Source organism: Pongo abelii, chromosome 16 (genome assembly GCF_028885655.2).
Source record: "Pongo abelii isolate AG06213 chromosome 16, NHGRI_mPonAbe1-v2.0_pri, whole genome shotgun sequence".
Classification (NCBI taxonomy): domain Eukaryota; kingdom Metazoa; phylum Chordata; class Mammalia; order Primates; family Hominidae; genus Pongo; species Pongo abelii.
Window position 1 is genome coordinate 32,468,005 of NC_072001.2, and position 27,242 is coordinate 32,495,246.

At 46.1% G+C, this 27,242-nt stretch overlaps 1 protein-coding gene across 4 annotated transcripts in view; it reads right to left on the bottom strand.

Annotated features, from left to right (window-relative positions):
- Positions 1–27,242, bottom strand: part of APBA2 (amyloid beta precursor protein binding family A member 2) — a 229,038-nt gene that overhangs the window by 97,839 nt on the left and 103,957 nt on the right. Inside the window, 1 exon segment of one of the 4 annotated variants that reach the window (NM_001131678.1) lies at positions 18,770–18,823. The exons of the other annotated variants lie outside the window; for them this stretch is intronic. The gene's annotated coding sequence lies outside the window, so the exon portion shown is untranslated. 4 annotated transcript variants of the gene reach the window in all.

Sequence of the window (27,242 nt, forward strand, 5' to 3'; positions counted from 1 at the left end):
TGCAGCAAGCTCTGGGTGCATCTGGCCTTGGTTCTGACCCTCTTCCCACCACAGCCCTTCAGATGCCCCAGACCAGGGAGCAAGGGCCTCAAACTGCAAAGCCTCCTATTCTCAAGCAGGCAGGTACCACTCTATGCACAAACACCCACCGAATCAGGGGTACCCGGGACCCAACCCTCCTTCCTCCAAAGCTCTGCCTGGCTATCATCATTATTGTCTTTTCACAGACTAAACTTACAGTTATTTTGATCAACTTTCTTAGAAACAAAAATATAAATTACCAAATGTATTTAATAAGCATCATTGGATGAAAGGAACAGGTTAAAATTTGAAGATAAAAAAGGAAGGAAGAAGGAATAGAAAGAGACAAAATTCAGGGAGAGAGAAACAGAGACAGAAGAGCAAAGGGGAAACAGGCAAACAAGGAAGGGAGGGGAGAGAAAAGCCCAGACACCATCAGAGGAGACAACTGCACCCAGTAACACATTGACAGGGGGCGACACATGGACAGAAAAAAAGAGCAGCCATTTCTCTCTCCCTGCCAGGCTCACTGCCTGAGTTGCAAGGTGTACAAAATAATGACTTCCTTCTGAAGAGCCAGCCATCTATTCCCAGTTTTCCCCTGGCTCTTGATTTCTAACCTTCCCCCCTATTAATCCAGGCCTGCACGTGTGCAGCACACTGCCAGTGTCTCTTAGTCCCCACACTCCTGCAAGTCAGAGGCTGGGATTGTTGTCTCCATCCTGGGAGGCCTTCCCTGACTCACCAAAGGTTCCACAGAGAGTATCAGGACCAGGAAGTGAGGGATCTTCCCATACAAATAATAAGAGTGAATTTGTGCTTCCTCGTGACATGCATGCTCATTAAGCTCTGTTGCTTTGTCTATCAAAGGGGATAATAAAAGCTTACCTCGTTTCTGTGTTGACCAGAGGTAGATATGTTTGTTTGTTTGTTTGTTTGTTTTTTGAGACTGAGTCTCACTCTGTCTCCAGGCTGGAGTGCAGTGGCGCCATCTCAGCTCACTGCAACCTTCGACTCCCTGGTTCATGTGATTTTCCTGTCTCAGCCTCCCAAGTAGCTGGGATTACAGGCATGCGCCACAATGCCCAGCTAATTTTTGTGTTTTTAGTAGAGACAGAGTTTCACCATGTTGGTCAGGATGGTCTCGATCTCTTGACCTTGTGATCCACCCACCCTGGCCTCCCAAAGTGCTGGGATTACAAGCGTGAGCCACCGCGCCCGGCCAACCAGAGGTAGATATGTTAACCCAGTTCCTGCACATACATGCACAGTTCCTCACAATAATTCTGGGAAGTGGGGGGCCGGGGGGCAGTGGCCAAAACCAAGACCCAGCACTGCAAGGACCTGCCCCAGGTCACACGGCTGGTGGCCAAGGTCCCTGCCTCCTGGCCCAGAGCGACTTCCTCCAGAACTCCCTTCACTCTTGTCCCCCCACACACCTGGCTCATGATCTGCTATTTGGATGCAGTTGTCACTGAGCAAGCAAGTTTCCAAACAGCGGGTGGATTTTCAAAAATCCTATTAGCATATGAGCAAGAAATCCCAAGTGCCTGACGAACACTTTCTTATCATTTTTTAAAATGTATTCACTCAACTAACGATGATTTTTCTTCTTCCTGACTTGATAATAAGCTCTCCACTAACAATGATCTCCAGGATCTGGGTTCTAAAATATTCTCTCCCTCTTATCATCCGCCAGCTGACCAAACTGGTGAGTGTGGCTCCTGGGGGACAGCAGGCAAACCACAGACAGGAGAGGGAATGCCCCCTTGGGATGGGATTTAGCAACTGAGACTGTCAACCCCAGGAGAGCTGGGCACATTTTTTTTTGTCTCTTAACACTGGAATTGTATTCTACTACAGATGCTGTAAAGAAATAAATGAAGGACCCCAGGCACTCATTGTACAGTGTGCTCACTCTGCAACTGCCCTGGACAACACCCACTCTGGAAAAGACAGCTTGATGGCTGATTCTCCAAGAGCAAGCCACTCACCTCCAACAGCACTCAGAAACAGGTATGCTGGACCAAGCAACGTGGATCCCATTCATTTCTCCTTATTTCCCTTAACAATCTTAGCAGTCACGTAAACATCAGCAAGACAGAAAGAGCTGTTCTTCAGGCACAAATCCTAGAATACCAAACGTGGCTTCAGCTCATCTGCAACCCAGCCTCATTAGAAACCAAAAAAAAAGTCCACATCCAACACCTAACACTTTAGACTGATTTGGGCAATACAGAAATGGAGTCACCTTCAAAGGTGATTTTGAAGGAAATGGAGAAAAAGAGAGATGACAGGAAAAAACACATGTAAATGTTTCTTAAAGACTCAAATAATGTCCAGGCCTGGTGGCATGTACCTGTAGTCCCAGCTACTCAGGAGACAGGCAGGAGGATCGCTTGAGCTCAGGAGTTCAAGGCTACAGTGAGCTATGATGGCACCACTGCACTCCAGCCTGGATAACAAAGTGAGACCCTGTCTCTTAAAAAAAAAAAAAAAAAAAAACAGTCAAATGATGACTGAGTAATCTGCAGACAGGTGAGCTCAAATCTGATTCTAAAACAAGGTTTTAGAACAGCCCTGGTTCAACAGAAATTTCTGCAATGATAGAAGTGTTCTATCTGCACTGCCCAATATGGCAGGCATTGAACATTTGAAACATGGTTAGTCCAATAGAGAAACTGCATTTTTTGTTTGCTTCATTTTAATTCATTTAAATTAAATTTAAATGGCCACATGTAGCAAGTAGCTACCATTATGGACAGTGCAGTTCTAAAATGCATTTATTAAAGGATTGTTTTGGGATCATATCTAAGAAAAGTGGTAATTATTAGAGCTAAAAATGAATTTCGTAAGAATAAGTTTGTGAAATTAGCCTCATTTCTTTCTCCGATATAGAATCTGCAAAGGCAGTTAAGGGAGATCTAGAAGAGAGTATACCTGGACTTTAGCAAGGCAGGATTTTGGCAGGTCCTTCCCAATGTTCTTGTGGATCATCTGAAATATGTGAGCTGCATGCAGCGAAGTGAGATGGAATAGGAGCTACGGCTACCTGCATGAGCACACTAAGCAAGCACTGATTCAGGGAAAACTGTCAGTCTGTGGGGATTCTCCAATGATCTGGCTCTTTTCAATCCTGGATGATGATAAAGCACACGGCAGTTCTTCAGAACTGTAGATGACACAAAACTGGGATGCAGACTTGAAGGGGATGTAAAAATATCAAGTCAAGTTCAGGGATGGCAGCAGTAAAGTTTCGCAAAAGCATACACAAAGATCTTACATACCCTGTTTGATTGAGAAAGATACGCTTTCACTGCCAGATATGCTAATGTGAATCACAAACCTCATCTCTGAAGCCATCTTCTTACACAAGTCCATTATTAACCATATAGGGAGGCTTAATTTCTTTAAGGCCTAACTAGAAATCTGCACCAGTAATTACACTGTCCCATTAGACTGAAAAGCCTATTTTACATAGTTCACACCAATTGCTCCTTTCATCAAGCGCTTTTATGATGAATACTGTCTTCCAAGGTCATTATTTATTTCCTTACCTTAAAGACAGTGTGGAAGCCAACTCTTTGCTAAAGCCCTTGTGACTAAGGGCATAAATGAATGAAATGCAAAGAATGACTCATTTTCGGCTGGGCGCGGTGGCTCACGCCTGTAATCCCAGCACTTTGGGAGGCCGAGGCGGGTGGATCACGATGTCAGGCCATCAAGACCATCTTGGATAACACGGTGAAACCCCGTCTCTACTAAAAAAATACAAAAAAATAGCTGGGCGCGGTGGCGGGCGCCTGTAGTCCCAGCTACTTGGGAGGCTGAGGCAGGAGAATGGTGTCAACCCGGGAGGCGGAGCTTGCAGTGAGCCGAGATCGCACCACTGCAGTCTGGCCTGGGCTAAAGAGCAAGACTCTGTCTCCAAAAAAAAAAAAAAAAAAAAAAAAAAGACTCGTTTTCCTACATGACATAACATCTTCATTACTCAGGATAGTTGTTGCTGTATGGGTGCAAAGCATCAGACATTAAAATATTATGAGGCACCATCAACCATGACATAGTGGGAGAAGTAAAAAAAAAAAAATATTATGTCTGAAAAATTCCACCGCCTGCTATGATGCACTAGCTTGTGTCAGACTAATCCTCTCACCAAGAACAACTAGAAACTCTTGACGAAATTTTTTTAAATGATTTCTTTGGAAGCATCAGAGAGCTACCAAGGCAGCTAGGACTTGAGGGGCTGAGATCATGACAAGTAGATAATTACCCAGAAATAAGCTCAGCATTCTGTGCTGCTTTTCTCGTCAAGGCATTTGGGGATTTGTGAGTGATGGAAGCCAAAAGGTTAAAAACACACACAGGAAGAAAGTAGTGGTTAAGAGGCAACAGGGCTAAGCAGAACTTTCAGTAGTCTCGGAGGACTGGGGAAACAAGAAATTGTAATTTATGGCTAATAAGGCAACAAGAACTTGAGGGTCCAAATTGGTAGAGTTGAAACAACACAGAGGGGCGAGTCCGCTATCTTAGGAAAGGGCAAAAGCTGGAACTATCTGAACAACAAAATTAATAATGCATTACTGGTTTATAACCCAAAGTATAAAATGAATATCCATGAGTCCATACAAATATAAATAAATGAACGAGAAAATAAACAAGTGAGAACAGACCAATCTCCCTGTGCAGAATTGCAAATAATTTGTGTAGATACTGTCCCCTCATGGAGATGGTGCACAGCACTCAGACGATTGAGGGTAACATCAGCAGTGATAAATTATGTAGCCCTGATTTGACAGGATAAGAATGGCACTTTTTCAGATGGGATCTTCTGCCCCAAAGCCCATAGCCCCTATTGAACCATGAGATAAATGCCAAGCAAACTCAAATTTAAAGATATTCTATAAAATACCTGACCAGTACTCTTCAAAATTGTCAAGGTCATCAGAAACAAGGAAAGTCAAAGGAACTGTCACAGTCTAAAAGAACCTAAAGCGACATAATAACTGAACTCAAAGCAGTCTCCTAATAGAATCCTGGAACAGCAAAAGGACATTTGATAAAAACTAAGAAAATATGAATGAAGTATGGACTTCAGTTAATAATAATGCATTGGCACTGGTTCATTAATTGCAACAAATGTTCCATACTAATGTGAGATGTTAACAATAGGGAAAAGTAGGTACAGGATGTATGGGAACTCTCTCTACTATCTTCGCAACATCTCTGTGAATCTACAACTATTCTAAAGCAGTAAGTTAAAAAAGAAAGTTTATATACTTATATTGGTAATTAGACAAACTAGATTTTACGAAAAGCAGCATTCTTATGGAAAAGAAAGAATTCATAATTAAAAAGGGCAACCTACTAGGAATAAATTCTAAATTTATATGTATCTAGTTAAATGCACTCAAAATTTATAAAGGGAGAATTGACAGGACAAATCTAAAGTACTAGACATTATGAAATTTATGTCTATTAGACATAGACATGAACAACGGAATAATTTAACACACTTCTTTCAGTAAATGATATAACAAAGAAGTAAAAATAAGAATGGAAGTATAAGATTTGAACACCACAATTACCCATTTTCCCTCATGAATATATCTAAAGTACTGAACCGAAGAACTACACACAAGGGCACATGGGATATTCTGTCAAAATTAATCATATGGTGGACAAGTCTAAAGCCAGTGTAAACAAATTTCAAAATGTTAACATTGTAAATAATCTGTTCCTGACTACGGGGTAAGCAAGCTAGAAATAAATAACAAAAATATAACCAGAAAATATGGAGGTATTTGGAAATCAACTACTTTAAAATAACCCACATTTCAAAGGAGAAATTTTAAAAAGTGAACACATTTTGAACTAATTAATAATAAAAATACAATGTATCCAAAGATGGTGCTGGACAGCCAGCCATGTTCACAGCAGCGCTACTCATCATGGCCAAGGAATAAAAGCAACCCAATGTCTATCGATGGATGATGGATAAACAAAATGTGGTCTATTCATACCACATAATATTATTCAGCCTTAAAAAGGGAGAAAATCTTATCACACAACCCAGCACAGATGAACCTTGAGGACACTGTACTAAGCAAAATAAGCCAGTCACAAAAAGACAAAAACTGTAAGATTCCACTTAACTGAGGTATCTAGAGTAGTCGGAAAGCAGAATGGTGACTCCCAGAAGCTGGGACAAGGAGAATGAGAAGTTGCTGTTTAATGGGTATAGATGTTCAGATTCGCAAGATGAAAAAGTTCTGGAGATCTGTTTCACAACATTATGAATTTACTTAACACTACCGGACTGTACACTTAAAAATGGTTAAGATGGTAAATTTTATGCTGTTTTTTTACTACAATTTTTAAAAATAGTGGATTACAGCTAAAGCAGGCTTAATAGGCTATTTATAACCCTAAAATCATATATTAGAAAACAAGAAAGGCTGGAAAAAACAAATATGCTGTTGTTTTCATGTTCTTAGGTATGCATAGATTTCCTAAACAGGGCACGAAAAGCATTAACCTTAAAGAAAAAGATTGATAAGCTGGGCCTTCTCATCAAAAGATACCACTGAATGTGAGAAAGTGTGAGAAAATATTTGTAATATGTACATCTAGCAAAGGTCTCATGTACTAACTATATAAAGAACTCCCAGCCGGGCGTGGTGGCTCACACCTGTAATCCCAGCACTTTGGGAGGCCGAGTTGGGCGGATCACGAGGTCAGGAGATCGAGACCAACCTGGCTAACACGGTGAAACCCCGTCTTTACTAAAAAATACAAAAAATTAGCCGGGCTGGTGGCGGGTGCCTGTAGTCCCACCTACTTGCGAGGCTGAGGCAGGAGAAGGGCATGAACCCACGAGGCGGAGCTTACAGTGAGCCAAGATTGCACCACTGCACTCCAGCCTGGGCGACAGAGTGAGACTCCACCTCATAAAACAAAAAAAGAACTCCTACAAAGCACTAAGAAAGAAAATGCAACAGAAAAATGAGCAAAAACTTGCACAAAAACTTCCAGAGAAGGTTTCGAAAACACAAGACAAGTATTTGAAAGAGATATTCAACAGTCTTCAGTGAACTGAAAATCATACCAGAGGATCCCACCATGCATCCACTAAAAGTCATATTAAAATGACTAACACCACCAGTTATGAGCAAGGATGCGGAGCAAATGAAACTCCTATTTGCAGGTGGGAGTGTAATTGGGTACAATCACATCAGAAAAAGGACTGGCAGTGTTCACTAAAATAGAAACATACCCAGACCCTGTGACCTACCCATTCCAATCCTGGATGTACCCTCAACAGAAACGCAATCATGTGTACACCAAATGTGTAACAGTGTTCCCAGCAGCAATCATGACCCAAAACTAGAAAAGATGCAAATGTCCATCAAACATAGAATGGATGAATTATTTGTATTTTTACAATGCTCTGTAACAGTGAGTCAATGAACTACTGTCACACTTACCACCTGTGAGTAACTCTCACAAACATAATGTTGCATAAAATAAGCTGACACAAAACAGTATATATTGTAGAAATTCATTTATTTAAAAAAAATTCAAACATTTGCAAAAATAACATTTGGTGCTAGGATTCTGATTACCTTTAGGTGGTGGTGGTAGTGGTGGGGGGTGGGTTATGGCTGGGAGAGGACCCTAGGGGAGATTCTTGGGTTGTGGTGATGTTTTGTTTCCTAGTCTGGGTGTCCCGTGCCAAATCTTGCCCTCAATTGCAATAATCCTCATGTCAAGGGTGGGGCCAGGTAGAGATAACTGAATCATGGGGGTGGTTCCCCCACACTGTTCTTGTGGTAGTGAATAAATCTCATGAGATCTGATGGTTTTATAAATGAGAGTTCCCCTGAGCAAGCTCTCTTGCCTACTGCCATGTAAAACGTGACTTTGCTCTTCCTTCATCTTCCGCCATGATTGTGAGGCCTCCCCAGCCATGTGGAACTGTGAGTCCATTAAACCTCTTTCCTTTATAAATTACCCAGTCTCGGGTATGTCTGTATTAGCAGCATGAGAATGGACTAATACAGGTAGTATTGACATCTTAACAATATTGTCTTCTAATCTAAAAACATGCCATGTCTTTCCATTTACTGGTGTCTTCTTTAATTTCTCTCAGCAATGTTCAGTAGTTTTCTGTGTACAATTTTTTTGCTTCCTTGGTTAATGGAATTTTTTTCTTAACTCCCCTTCCAGATTGCTCATTGTTAGTGTATAGAAATGCAACTGATATTTGTGTGTTGATTTTGGATCCTGCAACTTTACTGAATTCATGTATTAGTTATAACAGCTTTGTGTGTGTGTGAAGTCTTTAAGGCCTTCTACATACTGCATAAGACCATGACATGTGAAAAGAGAGAAAATTTCACCTCTTCCTTTCCAATTTGGATGCCTCTGATTTCTTTTTCTTGCCAAATTGTTCTGGCTAGAATTTCTAGTACTATGTTAAATAGAAGTGGTGAAAGGGGGCATCCTTCTTGTTTCTGATCTTAAGAGGAAAAGCCTTTGCAATTTTTCACCACTGGGTATGCTGTTGGCTGGGGGCTTTGCCTATATGGTCTTTATTATGTTGCGGTATTAAACTCTTTCTTTTCTAACTGTCAAAGCAATATTTATTTATTTATTTATTTATTTATTTATTTAGAGACAGAGTCTCGCTCTGTTGCCCAGGTTGGAGTGCAGTGGCATGATCTCGGCTCACTGCAACCTGTGCCTCCTGGGTTTAAGTGATTCTCCTGCCTCAGCCTCCTGAGTAGCTGGGATTACAGGGGCCTGCCACCACGACAGGCAATTTTTGTATTTTTAGTAGAGATGGGGTTGCACCATGTTGGCCAGGATGGTCTTGAACTCCTGACCTCAAGTGATCCACCTGCCTTGGCCTCCCAAAGCACTGGAATTGCTGGCATGAGCCACTGCACCCGGCAGCAATTTTTATTTAAAAAGCAGCAAGAGCAGTGACTCACGCCTGTAATCCCAGCACTTTCGGAGGCCAAGGAGGGAGGACTACCTGAGCTCAGGAGTTTTAAGACCAGTCTGGGCAACACAATGAGACCCTGTCTCTAATTAAAAATTTAAAAATTAGCTGGGTGTGGTGGTGTGTGCCTGAGGTCCCAGCTACTCGGGGGACCAAGGTGGGAGGACTGCTTGAGCCCAGGAGGTTGAGGCTGCAGTGAGCTGAGATTGCAGCACTGCACTCCACCCCAGGCAACAGAGAGAGATGCTACCTCAAAAAAACAAAAAAGGCACATTATTCCCACTGTCCAGATAAGGAAATCAAGGCTTAGAGAGATCAAGCAATCTGCTCAGGGTAACACAGAGACAGGTAAGTGGTAGAGGCAGAATTCCGATGCAAGTCTGGGTAATTCTTAAGTGTTTAATTTCAGCCCCTATCTATGCCTTTGCTATTTAAGATGTGGTCTGAGGACCAGAAGCATCTGCACACCTGGGGGGTTGTTAGAAACACAAAATCACAGGATCCACCAAAAACCATGGAATCAGAATCTGCATTTAAACAAGGTCCCTGGCCGGGCGTGATGGCTCACGCCTGTAACCCCAGCACTTTGAGAGGCCAAGGTGGGTGGATTACCTGAGATCAGGAGTTTGAGACCAGCCTGGCATGGAGAAACGCCATCTCTGCTAAAAATACAAAAATTAGTCAGGCGTGGTGGCGTGCACCTGTAATCCCAGCTACTCGGGAGGCTGAGGCAGGAGAATTGCTTGAACCCAGGAGGCGGAGGGTACAGTGAGCTGAGATCATGCCATTGCACTCCAGCCTGGGCACCAAGAGTGATTCTCCATCTCAAAAAATAAAAACAAAATAAATGAGATCCCCAGGAGATTCAGTGCACACTGGAGTTCGAAAAGCCGTGTGTTACGCCAGCGGTCCTCAACTTTGATGTAGGTCAGAACCACCAAGAAGGCTAATAAAGAACACAGAGGCCCAGGATGGAGGAAGCAGGATATGACCTGCATTTGTATTTTTACCAAGTTCCCCAGGTGATCCTGATAGCAAACACAGTCTGAGAACCACGGTGCTACACCAATGTGGAAATGGGCTCTAGGTTTCAGGACTGAGAGTACCACTAGGCTAAGCTAGGGCTGGGAATCGATTTCTGACAAAATTGTCCCCAGCACAGATTGTCTCTGGGGCATGGAGTGCAAAGAGGCAAAGAGCCCTCTGTCACAGGAAGGGGGCAACCAGGGGTGAGACCTTCACTTCCAAGACTGAGCTCAGGAAGTCTGCTCAGAAGCCATGTGGGGTCTCTCCAACCCTGAAAGGCCAGATTCTGTCTAGAACTTGGCTTTTAGAAGGGATCCTAGACATATACCAAGTCTCTGAGACAAAAGCCTGGACCTCAGTCTCCCTCCAGCATCCCTGAGAGCAGATGTGGACCATGCTACAGCCACCAGCCCACTGTGACCCTGAGGTTAGTGGGAGACAGGAAGTGACACTGCTGCCACCCCACGCATCTGCGGCACCAGCTTTCGGTCCTGGAGCCCCCACGTGTTACCAAGAGTGTGGTCTTTTTGAGGTACTGACTTGGCTAGGCAATCACGCCACTCTTCTAGATGTTGCTGTGAAAGTCTTCTGTCCATGTCATTAAAGTCCATAATGAGTTGACTTTTAGAAAGGAGATCATCCCAGACAATCTGGCTGGGTCTGGATCAATTTGTCGGGAGACCTTAAAAGTAGAGCCAAGGCTTCCTTCCGGAAGAAGAAATTCTGCCTGTGGACTGCAGCTGCAGCCATGCCTGGGAGTTCCAGCCTGCCCTTCCCCATGGCCTGCCCTGCGGGCTTCAGGCTTGCCTGGCCAGGTCCCAAAACCCCGTGAGCGGATTCCTCACAATATATCTCCTCATATCCACCCCCTACTGCTTCTCTGGCTGAACCTAATAGATCAAGCCTTTCTCCTATCCATCCCCTACTGTTTCAGCGCACCACTGAAACTATTCCACCTCCATAGAGACTCCGCAGGTTGATGTCCTATCAGCCAGCTATGAGACCTGGAGCTAGTGGCTTAACTACTCTGGGCCTCTTTCCTCAAACAGCAAGAGTCTAGACTAATTGATGTGCAGAAGGAACCCTCATGGTGGAAAAACATTCAGCACCTGCATTAGCTTTTGAAGAGCTATCTCCAGTAGCAGCAGATGTTCTTTGGAGGGTAGATTTGACTCATCTTAAGTAGATTCTGAAGCGAGTTTCCGAAGACAACCTCCATGCCGTGAAAACGCTAGCCTGGTCATCTCTCTGTAGAGACTCTATGAGGAGCCTCTGGTGCACGGGCCTCCACCCCATGCCGCACCCTCGAAGGTCAACTATGGAAAGCACATACCCCTTCCTGTCAGCCCTCCAATAAAGACTTGCCAGGGCTTCTCCCAGGCCATCTACACAGGTCAAGCTGGCCTCTGCCACCTCTTCTACCTCACCCCCTGGCTCCTCCATCAAGCCAGATCAAACAATTCCATTCCCAGACCCGCCACGCTGCTTCCTCTGTCCACGCTTCAGTCATATATACACGCTTGTTTGCCTGGAACGCCCGTCTTGCCCCTCTCTCGCAGAAATGTATATTCATCCTTTGAGATAAAAGATCAACCCTCACTCCCTCCTGGACAAACCACTGGACTGATGAGTCCGCCCTCCCCAGGGTGCACTCTTCGTCTCCCTTGACATTCACAGTGTGCGGCCACCAAGACACCACCCTTTCCCGCAGTGGCCGATTCTCGAACTGAAGGTCAGGGGCTCTCTTTCCAGCCTTGCATTAACCCACGCCAAACATGCCTGTCTGCCACCATTCTGTTTTTCAACATAATCACTTTTAGATGAACAAGGAATACAAATCCAACAACAGACAAAACACAGTGCACCCCACACGTGAGGCTCAGGAGGTAAGTGGTGGTCTCTCCCTGCAGCCCCCCACTCGCTGACCCCCCCGAGACCAGCACATGGCAAATGACGTGGACTTTCTTGTAATGAGAGTCTCTTATGAGATGGTAACAGCCACCACTGCTAGGAGTCCTCCCACCATCCAGGGTGGCATGCCATCACCCTTTCCTCTGCAGATGTATGAACTGATTGAAGAAGATTAAGCGATTTGCCCAAGAAAGGAGATTAGTTCACAGCAGCCCTAGACCATATGGAAATGAAATTCTTTGCAGTATGCTCTGCTGCGATACAGGAGACCCCTGTTACAACTCTGGAAGACTTAGAAAACGTCTCCATGACATGTACATTGCTCATCAATTCATCCAAGCACACCTTGTGGTATGAGAGTTAAATTACCATGTCCGTATGTGCCTAGCAGCACACGTGGTAAAAGTAAGTCTGGAAAATGACAGGTTAAAAGAAGTTTAAATTGTTCCCTTTCTTGCAGGACTTCTGAAGGTCTTTCATATGGTGCTTTGGGAGTGTCCAAGACGGGCAGTACAGACAGCACTTCCCAACCTAATGTGACCGGGGACTATTATATTCAGGAACATCCGCTGGGAATCCTCAGAACATAGTTTGAGAATGCCGGCTTGCACACTAATGTCATTAATTAGAATTGGACATAATTAATTAGAGCTGAATATCATTAATCAAAAGTTACATACAGAAATGGCTAACTTCCCTTCCATCACACTAATTATGTTGGGCTCACAGTTCCTCGTGCTACTTTCTTAACCCATTTTCCATCTTTTAAAAAAAAGGGTGTTGATGAATTTTTTTCTCTTCTAAAGTACAACTTGAAACAAAAAAGAACTGGGTGTCAGAAGAGCAGGAGCTTCCAATTTGAAAGCACACACCAAGTCTGCAAGCAAATAGTAACAGCCAGCTCCTCGTCCTCTCTTTGCCTCTTCCAGGGAAGGAAATCAGCAAGATCAGAAAACTCACATGTGCTACACATTCCCTCTTCATTATGTGGTTCATTCTCACAATCTACCCACCCCCAACTCATGAGTCTCCACTTTGCAGATGGGAAATTGAGCTTCTGAACATTTCTAAAGTCTAGGGGCAGTGGCTCATGCCTGTAATCCCAGCACTGCGGGAGGCCCACGTGGGAGGACCACTTGAGGCCAGGAGTTCGAGACCAGTCTGAACAATATGGTGAAATGCCCTCTCTACAAAAGATTTTAAAATTAGCTAGGCATGGTGGCACTCACCTGTAGTCCTAGCTACTCAGGGGGCTGAAGTGGGAAGATTGCTTGAGCCCAGTTCAAGGCTGCAGTGAGTTATGATCATGCCACTGCACTCCAGCCTGGGTGACAGAGTGAGACCCTGTCTCAAAAAAAATACATAAATAAAAATAAAAATAAGAAACTAGAGCTATGTGATGACCACATACTTCTTGAGCATCCACTGTACATGAGGCACTGGGCTGGGCACTGAGGATACGGGACAAGCAGGCCTGCAAATCCACAGAGACAGAAGCCAGGCAGGAGGGCTGTGGACTCAGATGTCCACCTAAGGTCCCAAAAAGTGAAGCCCATGAGCCTCATCTCTGAAGATAAAGAGAAGCACCTGAGAGAGGAATCAGCCACACAGGCAGGGCCAGAAGGAGCCTCCCATGTGAAGGCAGCAGTTCAAGAGGCAGAGCCAGGTCAATATGCAAAGCCTGGCTCATTCAGAAATCCTACTCATTTCACACAGGGAATGATGGCTTACACTTGCAATCCTAGCACTCTAGGGGTCAAGGAGTTCAAGACCAGCCTGGTCAACATGGCAAAATCCCACCTCTATTAAAAAAAATATATAAAAATAAGCTGGGTGTGGTGGCACACGCCCTGTAGTCCCTGCTCCTCAGGAGGCCAAGGAGGGAGGGTTGATTGAGCCCTGGAGGCCAGGGTTGCAGTACACCATGATCACACCACTGCATTCCAGCCTGGGCAATAGAGCAAGACCCTGTCTCTAAATAAATCAATAAATCCCACCCATTTCAATGAAGAGACAAACAGAACCATCTGTACAAGGGTGAGGCCAGGTAGTCAGCCAAGGTGGAGGATGAACCAGCAAGACGGGAGCAAGACGGCTCCATCAGAGGGACCCACAGCACAGAACACTGGGGTCCGTGTGCCTACATCCAGGGGTTTACCATAACTTCTTTTCTCCTCAACTTTGCAAATACACAGAAGTATAGAAAACAATGTAGCAAACCTCCATTCAGGCTTAACCATCGCTGTCAGTACCATCCCCTCGAAGTCCTCCTTCTCAGGATCACTATCATTCACTATGCAGAACAAACCCTGGTATCTTCTGTTCTAATCCGGTTCGTATTTTTAGAAAATGCTGGTTGTGACCCACTTGTGATGGTTAATTTTATGTATCAACCTGACTGGGCCACAAGGTGCCCATGCGTCTGGTTAAACACTGTTTCTGGATAGTCTGTGAGGTGTTTCTGGAAGAGGTTAGCATTGGAATTGGCAGACTGAGTAACGCAGACGGCCCTCCTCAGTGTAGGTGGGCATCGTCCACTCCAGTGAGGACCTGCATAGAACAAAACAGCAGAGGACGGTTGAATTCACTCTCTGCCTGACTGCTTGACTGGGACATTGGTCTTCTCTGCCCTCCATGCTGCTGGTTCTCAGGCCTTTTGGCCTGGACTGGAATCTGCACCAGTTCTCTGCTTCCTAGGCCTTTGCACTACAATACTGGCTTCCCTGGGTCTCCAGCTTGCAGATGGCAGATTGCGAGACTTCCCAGATGCCATATCATGCAAGCCAATACCTTATATCAATTGACCAATCAATCGATTGATCGATACATAAACTCTAAGATAAACTGATCCTATTGGTTCTGTTTTCAAGAAAACTGACTAATACAACACTGAATCCCTTTCATGAGCAGAATTGCTGGGTCATGGGGGGTCCACATTTCAACCTTACTAGATAACATCTAATTGTTCTCTAAAGGGGTTTTACTAATTTGCCCTTGATAAACAGGACATGAAGGCCCCCTTGCTTCACACTCTGAGCAACCCTTCGATTATCAGACTTTCTAATTTGCCAACATATGAGTGTGAAGTGGTATCTGATGGTCTCCCAGGCAGTTCCCTGATTAGGAGCAAGGCAGAGTTCATTTGTCTATTTGACATTTTCATTTTTTCTTCTTCATAGTATTTGCTCATTTTTCAATTCTATTGTCTTTTTAAAATTAATTTGAAACAGTTCTTGATACAAACAGAATACCAATCTCTCACAGTAAATTCATGATGAATATTTATTCCAGCCTGTAGTTCTCTTAAAGAAGTTGCTAATACTGATGTTTGATTAATCCATCTTTTCTTTTATGATGTGTGTATGTTTCTCACCTCAAAAGTAGATAGAAAAAATCTTCTATGTATTTTAACATTTTTGTCTTTACATTTCGGCCTTTAATTCTTTTTTTTTTTTTTTTTTTTTTTTTGAGATGGAGTCTCATTCTGTCACCCAGGCTGGAGTGCAGTGGCACGATGTCACTCACTGCAACCTCCACCCCCCAGGTTCAAGCAATTCTCCTGCCTCAGCCTCCCGAGTAGCTGGGATTACAGGTGTCTGCCACCACACCCAGCTAATTTTTTATATTTTTAGTAGAGACAGGGTTTCACCATGTTGGCCAGGCTCGTCTCGAACTCCCAACCTCAGGTGATCTGCCCACCTTGGCCTCCCAAAATGCTGGGATTACAGGTGTGAGCCACCGTGCCAGGCATAGGCCTTTAATTCTATGGCCGTTTACTGGTACATATGCTGTGAGGTAGGGATCTCACTTTATATTTTCCCTTTTCCTATGTGGCCAACCAGCTGTCCTGCATCACTTCCCATCTGGTCCATAACACACCTCTGCCACCTCCTGGCTTCCTATACATGTGAGCACTTGCTCCTAGCCTTGCTACCCTGTCCCAGCCATTGCCGTGTCTCTCCCTGCACAAATGTTGCACAGTCTTCATCATTCTGGCTCTCCATCAGGAAACTCACTGCTTGGGGGTCTCATGGCCTCCTCCCTTAGTGCTCTGGCTTTGTGTTTTCTCTTCATGTCTCATAGCTTGGAATTTCCACACCTTTCTTTGGATCTTATGTTTTAAAGAACACTTTGGGCTAGCTTTTACACAGCATTTATATGCATCCATACTGGGGTACATGCTAGTATCACATCAGCCCATCATTTTCAGGACGTGATGTCTTCTAACTTAATATATGTTCTGAGACTTGCCATGATTTAAATACAGCTTATTAATCTTTTCGTGTTCCTTCAGGATAATCGCTGATTTTATATATTTCATTATTCACACATTTTTATAGATCAAGGGCCTATAGGATAGTTATCATAGGATACAGTGAGGCCTAGAATTTAATTCTCAAAAAAAAAAAAAAAGAAGAAGAAGAAGAAGAAAAGAGCCTCAAACTTTTCCTGTAAGTGGAAGCACATTCACAAATTATCCTATGAAAAGACATCAGGCACACCATGGGTATTAGTATTCTGAAGCTACAGAATGATTCCATTTGTAGTAGAAAAATAAATAAACCCAGGCCCTTTCTTCTCTTTACAGATCTCCTCACAGAGACTCATTCTGGCATAATTGGCATTTAAAAATATCCATCTCCTTGCCACCTTTCTCTCCGAGAAGGAATATGCTTTTCTGCTGGGAAGCTGCAGAGAATTGTGATGAGTATATTCACTTACATGATAGGCCTATTACACTGCAGATGGGTGAGAGCAATTGGGAAGAGAGCCCAGCACCTTCTCTATTGCAATTGATTTTGATCGTCTAATAGTATTTCAGGATACATAAAAATTCCAGTAGGTCTTTTCTAGACTCAGAAGAAAAAAATACCTTATACCTTACAGGCATAAATAGAACCACCCTATGACTCTATCAGAATGTAATGACACCCCGGGTTCCATAAGGAAAACGTTAAGCAGCCAATTTCACCTCGGACAGTCCCTAGAGGGTGGATGGGCTGAGGCAGCTGCTTAACCCTGGGCTCCCAGAAGACTGGAATTTTATGGAATCATGAGCTGCGTCTCCATAAGTAACATCTCCCTTCATAAGCTGTCCTTACTGCTGGTGACAATCAAAATCTCCAGCATTTTCAGAGCTGAGAGTGGATGATGCAACTAATGTCATTACGGCTGAAGTATGTTTACAACCTTAAGTAGAAAGTTAAACAGAGCAGAAAAGGCCTTGTTGAGAGCACAAAAGTACATTCACAAACTTTGAAAACTGACAACTGAGAAAAATTTCAGTAAACACTCCAGCTTATGTCCAAACCCATTAATAATCACGCAGCTCCTCTACGTTTCACCCTGTTTCATGGACGAGGGCTGATTGTCCTGCATCTCTTAAATGCCTTGTGAATGTGCTCCCTCCATGGAGAACCATCGCGTAATTCACCTGGGACATTTGTGACAAGAATGCTCCCCAACTGGATACAAGGGAATTCCTGCCTCACCAGCAGAACAGGGGTGGTGAGTGGTTACCACAATGTGGGAAAGATGCAGGGCAGAAAGTGAAATCAATAAAGCCGCCTTGCTTTACAAATAATGGCTTTTTGGGTGGCTTCAAATAGCCAGACCTGTGGCCTTGTGCTGCCCTGGGAGAAAAACTGTGATTCTGAACCTGAGTCTTGACACTCCAGAATCCCATCCTCACCCCTGCTGGTCTTCATCCGTCCCCTCACAACTGGCACAGAGATTCCGCACTGGGACATACAAAGTGTTCCTTGCTTTGGTCAGGCATGGGGGGTGTTCCCAAGGCCACTGCTGCCTTGCACGTAACACTCTGAACTGCCTCCCTGTCCAAGCTTACCACATGCTCCTTCCCAAGAATACGTAAGAACCCCCAGAATCCATCAGAAGCTCAGGCCTGCTCTGAGCATCAGGACATGAAGACCATCCCTGGCTCTGCTTCTTTAACTCCAGCAACAATGCCCTCTGCTTCTCATTCTCCAAACACGCCCCACCCTGTACACCGGCTTCCCTACAACGCCGCTGCCTTGTGTGTCTCCAGCCACAGGAGACAGCCAATTCATCTGCAGTGTGGAACCTGTCCCTTGCAAGTCTCCCCTGTGTGGAACACTCGGCTGGCACCAGGGCTCTGTTCCTACCAGTCCTACGGGGCAAGGGCAAGCCAGATGCTGACCATGGGGCAGTGTCACCAGGGCTGCAATACTGCTCCATGCACAGGGAGGGAGGATGGACCATGCTCCATCCCTGCAAGATGAGGAGGCCTCTTTTTATCAAAGTTAGATTTCTTCTGCTCAGCTTCCTGGTATCTCACAATGGCTGGTCCCTTCTCAAAGTAGACCAGCCACTGCCCACACTGGAGAGTGAAAGGTTCAAGGGCTACCTACTGTTGCTGATATACATGTGTCTACTTTTGCTGTAACTAGGAACCCAGGTAGGGGTTACACAAATCAATGACTGAGTCTAGTGAGGATCGTGGTTTACAGAAACACCAGTATGATGAGGAGAGGACAGATGGGGAGTGCGTGTCTTGCTGTGTTGTCATTGGGTGGTGGGCAGGTCGGTTCCAGGCAAGGTAAGTGCCAGCAGCGTCCCCAGTGTCCATCCACTCCTTGGCTGTGACTCAAACCCCAGCTTCAAACTCCCCGAGCTCACACACACAGGATCCCAGAAAACAATGAGACACGGCAGTTGCCAGGTCTGCCTGCAATGTAGCATTTTCCCTCCAGTGAAACGGTCCGCTCCCCACATGGCAGAAGTAAAACCTCATTCCATGCAACCCTGCCTTGTATTTCTTACCTAAAATCAGTGGTTTGGTAATGTCCCGAAAAATCTCCTGGTGATCAAATCTTTCTGGAATAAAGCAGAAGAAAACAGAGAAAATTACTTTCACTTCAGCAACGATACAGGTGCGCACATAGAGCTCCTTCAAGTATAAAAATGTAAATACGAGGCTTTGAATCACCTGTAAAAGTGGACAGATTATAATTCTAATGAGATAATCAGAAATTACCCTAAACAAATAATTAAAATGTTTCTTCAGCCATTCATCGCATAATTATTGCCTTAAGAACAACGTGTTGGGCAAATAAAGAGATGGCTTATGTACCATTCTGAAAGGAGAGACTCTCTGCATTTTAATGAGGCTCCTCAAAGCCCTCATGAATATGTATTTTCCCACAACAAAGCTTGACCCCGCGGGTTTGCAGAGCTGGTGCTTCACGACACTTTCAGACTGCGGAGGGTGTGCATATGAGGTGGGTGGGGAAAGGACAGCGATGAAAGTGAAGAGAGGAAGGAGGACCACCTCTCCCTTCCAATGCCCAGGGTCTCAGCCCACCTTCTCCTGGGCAAGAGGGTTTCATGAAAAGAATGAGAAAGAGGCCACCGGGTCTCAGACTTCCCTGAATAGAGGAAGCTCTGCACAGGAAGGCTGAAGAGGAAGCTACTGCCAGCAGGCTCGGGGGCTTCAAGGCCAGGCCCTTGGGTTGGATCAGGAATTCAGGGCAAGGGCATTAGAAGGCTACGGGCAAGAAGCTGGGGTGGAACAGGAGGAGGGGTGTTCAATTGTCTGCAACATCACATCTGAGTTCTGCCTCTCCCTCCATGTTGACTACAGACAAAGTTACAAAGGGCTTTCTGTATTCCTTTCAAAAAGGATAGTAATACAGCCTCCTCCCGGGGGCGTCAGCTGTTGAGCCGGGCCAGGCTGTGAGCCCTTCACGAACGGCTGCACTGCTGGACAAGGCACCTGCAATCTGGTCCTGGGGTCTGCAGTCGTAGGGAAGAGCCCCATTTGCTGGGGAAGGAGACAGGACACAGGCAACACAGTGGCTTCAACTTCATCACAAAGGTTTAGTCTGTACTCAGCGTCTTCATTTCTCTAAGAAAGCGGCCAGTTGCTCTCACTTCCTAGGTAGACACTCCTAGCAGAGGGTTATAATTACGAAATTTCCTCCACCCAAAATGGCCCAGGGCAGATACTTCTGGTCCCCATGTAAAGGAGATGACCCGACGTCTCTCCTCTGAGGAGGCTAAAGATGTTTCTATGTTGAACAAGCTACCCATTAAGGGAGCTGCAGAGCTGTAACCTGCTTGCCTCTGCTCAGGGGAAACTGGCCGTTTGCACCGTTGTTCCATTTCTTTCCCAGGGTATGGTGCTTCCGTGGCTTTTCATGGCCTGTTCTGTGAAGCAACATGGTGCTTCACAGATCCTGGCCCTTTGCAAGGAGGCTTCTTTGTCACACCCAAAGTGAGCACCACACAAAAAGCATGTCAATCACACACAGGCTTTCCGCAGTGGAGTCAGCACGGGCTGCTTGCTGCCTGTGCGAACGTCAGAAAATCGCTTCACACCATCTCTGTCAGTTTCATCGTGCGTAAAACTGGACAATAAGAACTACTTCAAAGGTGGCTGGGAAGGTGAATTGCAAGGAAACCTCTAGAATGTTGCCTGGAATCACATTAGCATCGAATGGTATTCCCTTCTTCACTCCTGAGCTCGCCATCTGCGGTCCTCCAAAAATAAGTAATTTCTGGGTGAGTGCATGAACTAAAGGTTAGTCCAGCAGCAAGAACCCTCCACTGGGAGTCCAGGGATGCGGCCTCCGTTCCTCACTCTGTTGCAGGTTAGCTCTGTGACCCCAAGCGGATCAGTGAGAAAGTCAGGCCTGCCAGCCCCTGTCCTCTCCAGGCACCCTAAACCCCAGCTCTGGGCAGCTGTCACTTGACCAAGCCCTGCAGTCCAGCTTTTCCCACTTGCTCCTGGCCCAGAAGCACCTCAGGAAACCCAGAGCCTGTCTCAGGACTGCTTCCCAGCCCTGGGAGGCCTGCCCATCGCCCACTGCCTCCTTCCCAGAGTCTGCGAGTCTCCAGAAAGGCCAGAGCTCATCCATCTGCATCCCCCAGCAGCCCCACAGGCTTCACACTGACTTCCAACAAAGGCACAGAATCATCACACCGCCCAGGAGCAACAGCAGCACTGCACCTTATGTAAGGCCTTTCCATAAGAGGAAGCAGGCCCATGTCTTCACTCCATTTAGAATGGGTTTTGAGTGTCTATTTATAGGCATCACATACCCAGCCTTCGCGGAGGGCGGAGGAATCAGGCCTCTGGGCCCCTGTCCACCACCCTCATTTGCATTCTTTTCATGTTTCTTTTCTCTCATTTCCCAGCAGCATTTTCGCTCAAAAGCCAGGTCACCTACCACTTGGACCCAGCACCACTTTTCATTCTCTGCAGAGAAAAATATTCATTTTCGTTTCCATGTAGGAGTGTCCTGTCCTTGCCCTCTCCAAGGACCCTGGCTAGCATTCACTAAAGCACGACTGTGTGATTCGAGTGACCTATGTCTCCCGGACAGAGGGCTCCCCTGAAAGTCATGCCCAGCAAGGTCACGAGAGCCGGGAAGGCCCTGGGGGCAGCTGACTCTGAGTCATCAGTGGGCCAGGCACATTTGGGGGGCGGGCTCCATCCCAGCGGGCAGAAGGAACACAGAGGATCAGACACTGCTTGGAAACCCTAGGCTTTTCCCACTGCCTGGCCATTCCTGCATCTGCCAAGCACATCACTCCATCCTCTTCCAGCCCCTCCAGGGGCAGTGAGGACCAGGCCACTTCCCCAGTCCCCCTCGGCTGATTGTGATCAGACAGAAAGGCTGGGGCCTGCTCTTTTCTCACCATTTTTGGAACAATTAAATCCTTCTCAATCTTCAGACCATAAATTAAGTACACAGGTCTCCCCATGATATCAAAACTCTGCTCTCCAAGTGTAGCCATTCACAGGTCTTTATTTTTGTTTGGAGGCTTGGGAGCTGGTTTATTCTGCAGCCCTGCAGCCCAGAGGGACACACAAATACAAGGCCAAAGAGGCTCAGGGGTTCCCTCCTTCTCCAGGGTGCAGGGCCTCCCTGAGCCCCCAGCCCTGGGAGCCAGTCCAGAAGGAGAGACAGGCCTTGCCTAGACTAGCCCAGAATCCACAGCAGAACTCAGCCACAGAGAATACGTCCAGTACACAGCCTCAGCTGCCTGACTTCAAACACCACGCATGAGGTTCGCTTCTCTCATGAATATTTTGCTGAGGCTGTTGGCATTTAGTTTCAGGACTAATTAATTTTCTCACAGGATACCACTTCAACTGCCATCATAGGCTCTGTATTATTCTACGTGCAAATTTCTGGCAGTAAATTGGACTTGTGATCTAACCGAGCCTTTGAAATGCCATGCTTCCAGGGACTCTGGAATGAGCAGAAATGCTAAATATTCCTTAAAGAAGATGATTCATACATTTCCTGATTACCTTTGATTATTATGTCACAGGAGTTGGTGAGGGGGTCCAAGATCCAGAAGCGATCCTCAGGGACCCAAGGTGACCCAAATGGCTGGGGAGGGAGCCCGAGACAGGAAGCCGCTTAGGCTAAGAGAACCTTGACAGACCCCCAATAGGGCAGCTCATGTTAGCGTCCCCTCCAAAGCAGGGGACACCAGCCCTGGAGCCAGAAAGGCACATGGGTAAAAGAATGGGTGAAGGAACCCATCTCCCTAAGCATTTCTTAGCAAAGCTAAGGCATCACTCACAACATCACAGACTCCCAGACCTGGAAGTTGTCCCAGGAAGGCACAATCACACTCCTTCCTCTAGCTGGCCCCAGAGCTATGGCTGCATTTCCCAGAGTGAAATGCACAACGCTGCACTTGCTAAGGGGCTGGCACTGGGCACACAGGTTTGGGAAACTCTGGTGCACTGTGCCTGGGTTGTAGAGCAAGTGGAATCTGGTGAACAATAATAACCCAAAGGCAGTGACACATTTGTTGACAGGAGGCTCTGGCCACACTGAGCAGAGGCCCTGGGATGGGTTGGAAGGGGTCTGTGCTGAGCACCATGGTCAGAAGGATGGGGGAAGCATCAGGGTGCATCAAAGACAGAGCGTCGCCCCAGTGCCAGCTCGACCTGGCTCCTCCTGGTACCAGCCTAATGGCTGCAGCCCGTACCGAAAGGCAGGTATCCCCCAGACTGATCAGCGCCATCTCATGAGGGAAAGCTTGTAATGGGGGTTCACACTCACGTGGCCTCCGTGGGCTGGCTGGGCTGCCAGCAAACTCACCTGCACGGGGCGGCCTCACAGTGGGGCCGGGCAGCTGGCAGAGCTCAACACCTGGCACAAGGTGAGCTCTGGCACAAGGAGGCCTCCTGTGGCCCGGCCCTGTAACTCAGCCAAGCTGCCGCAAGAGGGATGCAATGAGATGGCAGTGTCTCCACAGCTGTGGCTGGAACCCCAGAACACCCAGGATGGCACTGGGGACAGGGGGGATGGATGCGCCCCCAGACCAGGAGAGACGTTTTTACTGTGGGGCTTGGGGAGTTGTCTGTTGCTTCCTGATGGGACACACAGAGATGGTGCTGAGACAGACAGAGCAGGGCCCTTCCAGGACAAGGGAAGCAAAGGGTCCCCAGGAACCACTCTAAGAAATGGCCAAAGACCAGTGACAGTGGGTGGGGGGGTGGGCACAGAGGGGCTCCAGGTCCTCAGAGCCAGTCAGGGAGGAGGACACCCAGGTTTTGGAGGGAAAGGTGAGAGGGACAGTGACAGTGAAGTTGGGGATGCTCCAGCTGGGGTGGATACCAAAGTGCTCTTTACAAGTAAAATGTTTAAATTCTGAATAACTGAGTCTCTAAGCTGGCTGCAATGTAAAGGACTCCAATGCCATAACTCTATTTATAAATATGAGCATGTATTATTTTTCTCCCAGGCAAGAAGCTGAGCCTTTAGAATAGAAAGCTCAAACCTCAAGACTCTCATTTGTGCAAATGTTTTGAGAACAAACTGGATTAAAAGTTAGGTCTTCAAGAGTCTAACTGCCAAAAACAAGTGTTTTGTTTGGGAAGGTGGCTTGTAAACACGGCATTAAAATTATTTAGTAATAATGTACAAATTGCTATCATGAAAATGGTCACAGAGCTCTGTTCTTGGAAAGTTACCTTGAAGTCTAGCAGTGACGGGCCACATGTGATGAGTCACATTCTGTCCCCAGGTCCTCACTTTTTACTCCAGATTTGAACTGGGAGACTCTTCATGGGTGATTAGTTCACCCACTGGGGACCAATTCTTTCAAGGAGACCACAGGGGCTCGCACAGCCAAAGGCAGAGTTGGGAGTGCAGATATAGAGTATTTCAGCCTGTTTCCAGACTCACAGATGTTATCTAAAACCAAACTGGCTTTTAGAGCTCAGAAATTTGCCTTCAGGACAAATGTTCACTATATCTGACTTTATTGCTTTTTACACATTTGCTTTTATGTAAAGTTATCTGAGGCTCACTCAAATAAACCCAGGAGCTCCTTGCAGTGGGGCTGAGCTGACTTGTTCTTTTTTTTAAGACAGAGTTTCTGTTGCCCAGGCTGGAGTGCAGTTCACTGCAACCTCTCCCACCCCAGGTTCAAGCAATTCTCCTGCCTCAGCCTCCCGAGTAGCTGGGATTACAGGCATATGCCACCACACCTGGTTAATTTTTGTATTTTTAGTAAAGACGCAGTGTCACCATGTTGGCCAGGCTGGTCTCGAACTCCTGACCTCAGGTGATCCACCCACCTCAGCCTCCCAAAGTGCCCACCACGCCCAGCGCAGCTAACTTCTTCTGTGTGGGGTTGACACTAAATGTGCCCTTTTCCCCCTGGGCCGTAATCTTTGGTAAGTCTGTCCTTGTGCAGCCCACAGCATGAGGTAGAAAGAAACACAGTTCCCTGCGCCCTTCTCAGCAGGGCTCTGACACGGCTCTCCAGTGATTCCCGACATTAAATCGACCTTGTTTTCTGCAATTCCTGCCTGGCTTTGAGAAATCAGGGAACAGTGCGACACTGAGGTATTAAGAACTGGAACTTGTTGCCAAGACAGCCCACATCCCAGGATGGACCCTCATGCCCACTGCAGGTCAGGATGAAGGGGAAGGGAAGGTCTGCAGGCAGCTTAGCCACGTCTACGTCTGACCCCAGGGAGTGCGGGGACAAGCAGAGGGTGTATACAGCCCGCCAAGGCCGCCTCTGCTGGCTTGCCTCCTCGTCATTGTTCTCTCCTATTTTGCTGTGAGGAGCCTGATGCCTTCCAATTCCCAGGCACCCCCTGGAGTGGGGCTGGGATTTCGTTTTCCATTCAGGCAGCTCAGGGATGGAAGCAGGGCCACCCAGGAGACCCGGAGCCAGAGTGAAGCAGCATCTGCCAATCTTCTCAGACACATCTGAGCTCCAGCTCTGGCCATGGTGACGATGCCTGTGCATACAGCCCCGTATGGCCACACAGGGCCCAGTACACCAAGTTGCATTAGTCTATCTTGTGCTTACTACGACAGGCACTAACTGCTTCACAGATAAGAACCTGCTCATCCTCCCAGGCCCACCGTGGGGAGCCATCATCCCATTTTGCAGATGAGGACACTGAGGCACACACAGATTAAGCCTAAGACCACACAGGAAGTGCTGAAGCTGGGATTTAACCCTGGCAATATGGCCCCAGAATCCACACTCTTAGCTTCTACATTATGTTAGAAGGAAGAAAAGAAAAAAGTTATTTATGGCACATAAACTCCACAACGGATCAGATTGATCAATAAGAAAGTAGAAAAAAAGGTGCAAAAGATATGGCCAGTCATTGACAGAATACCAAATATATGAAAAAAATACATATATATGAAAATAGATATATGGAAAGATGTTAGCCTCACTGGCACGCAGGGAAATGCAAATTAATATCTCATGTAGACAGCACTTTCACGCATTAGACAAAAATGTAAAATGTCTGACAATACCAAGTGCTGTCAAGAAAAAGGAGAAGAGGAAACTCATACGCTGTCAGTGGGACCACTCATGAGGACACCCACCCACTGTGGAATAAAATTTAGCTGTTTCTAGTACATTTGAAGATCACTGTACTCTCTCCCATAGCAATTCCAATCCTTGCTAAATATTCTGACAAATCCAGCTCACGTTCACAGAGAGACACATACTTGAGTACTCAAGACAGCCTTGTTTGTAGCAGCAAGTCATAGGAACCCAACTAAGTGTCCATCAATGGAGGACAAATAGTCTTATGTTTGTACAATGCAATATCACACAGCGGTTAAAATGCATGAAATACAGCCACCTGTTTTCACACGGATGAATCTCACAAACATAATGTTAAGCAAAAAAGGCACACTGGATGGGCACAGTGGCTCAGGCCTGCAACCCTAGCATTCTGGGAGGCCGAGGCAGGCAGATCACTTGAGGCCAGGAGTTCGAGACCAGCCTGACCAACATGGCGAAACCTCGTCTCTACTAAAAATACAAAAATTAGCTGCACACAGTGGCGGGCACCTGTAATCCCAGGGATTGGGAGGTTGAGGCAGGAGAATCGCTTGAAACCAGGAGGTGGAGGTTGCCATGAGCCGAGATCACACCACTGCACTCCAGCCAGGGCAACAGAGCAAGACACCATCTCAAAAAAAAAAAAAAAAAAGGCACACTACAGAAAAAAAATAAGGTGATATCATTTACATAACGCTTACAGACAAAATGCAGAACTAACAAGGATAGGAATACTTATACATGTACTAGACCATAAACAAGGATCAAACTTCAACAGTAGTTACCTCTGTGTGAAAGACAAGATGCAACTGGGGAGGGCTCTAGCTGCAATGGTGTTATGATGCTTTAAAATATATCCACGGGGTGGGAACGGTGGCTCATGCCTGTAATCCTAGCACTTTGGGAGGCTGAGGCGGGCAGATCACTTGAGGTCAGGAATTCGAGACCAGCCTGGTCAACATGGTGAAACCCTGTCTTATTAAAAATACCCAAATTAGCCAGGTGCGGTGGTGTGTGCCTATAAATTCCAGCTACTTGGGAGGCTGAAGCAGAAGAATCACTTGAACCTGGGAGGTGGAGGTTGCGGTGAGCTGAGATCACATCACTGCACTCCAGCCTGGGTGACAGAGCAGTGAGACTCCATCTCAAAAAAAAAAAAAAAAAAAAAAAAAAAATATATATATATATATATATATATCTCTCTCTCTCCACAAATTCTTTGACACTCCCTTCAGAGAGTGGAACCTAATTCTTCTCTCTTTGAGTGTGGCCTGAATTTAGTGACTTGCTTCTAGTGAACAGACATAAGCAGAAATGACAGTGTATGACTAATGAGACCAGGTCATAAAAGGCACGGCGGCTTCCTCTCTACTCTCTCTGTACTCTCTCTTGAATCACTGAGGCTGGGGGAAGCCACCCGCCATGTTGTGAGGACACT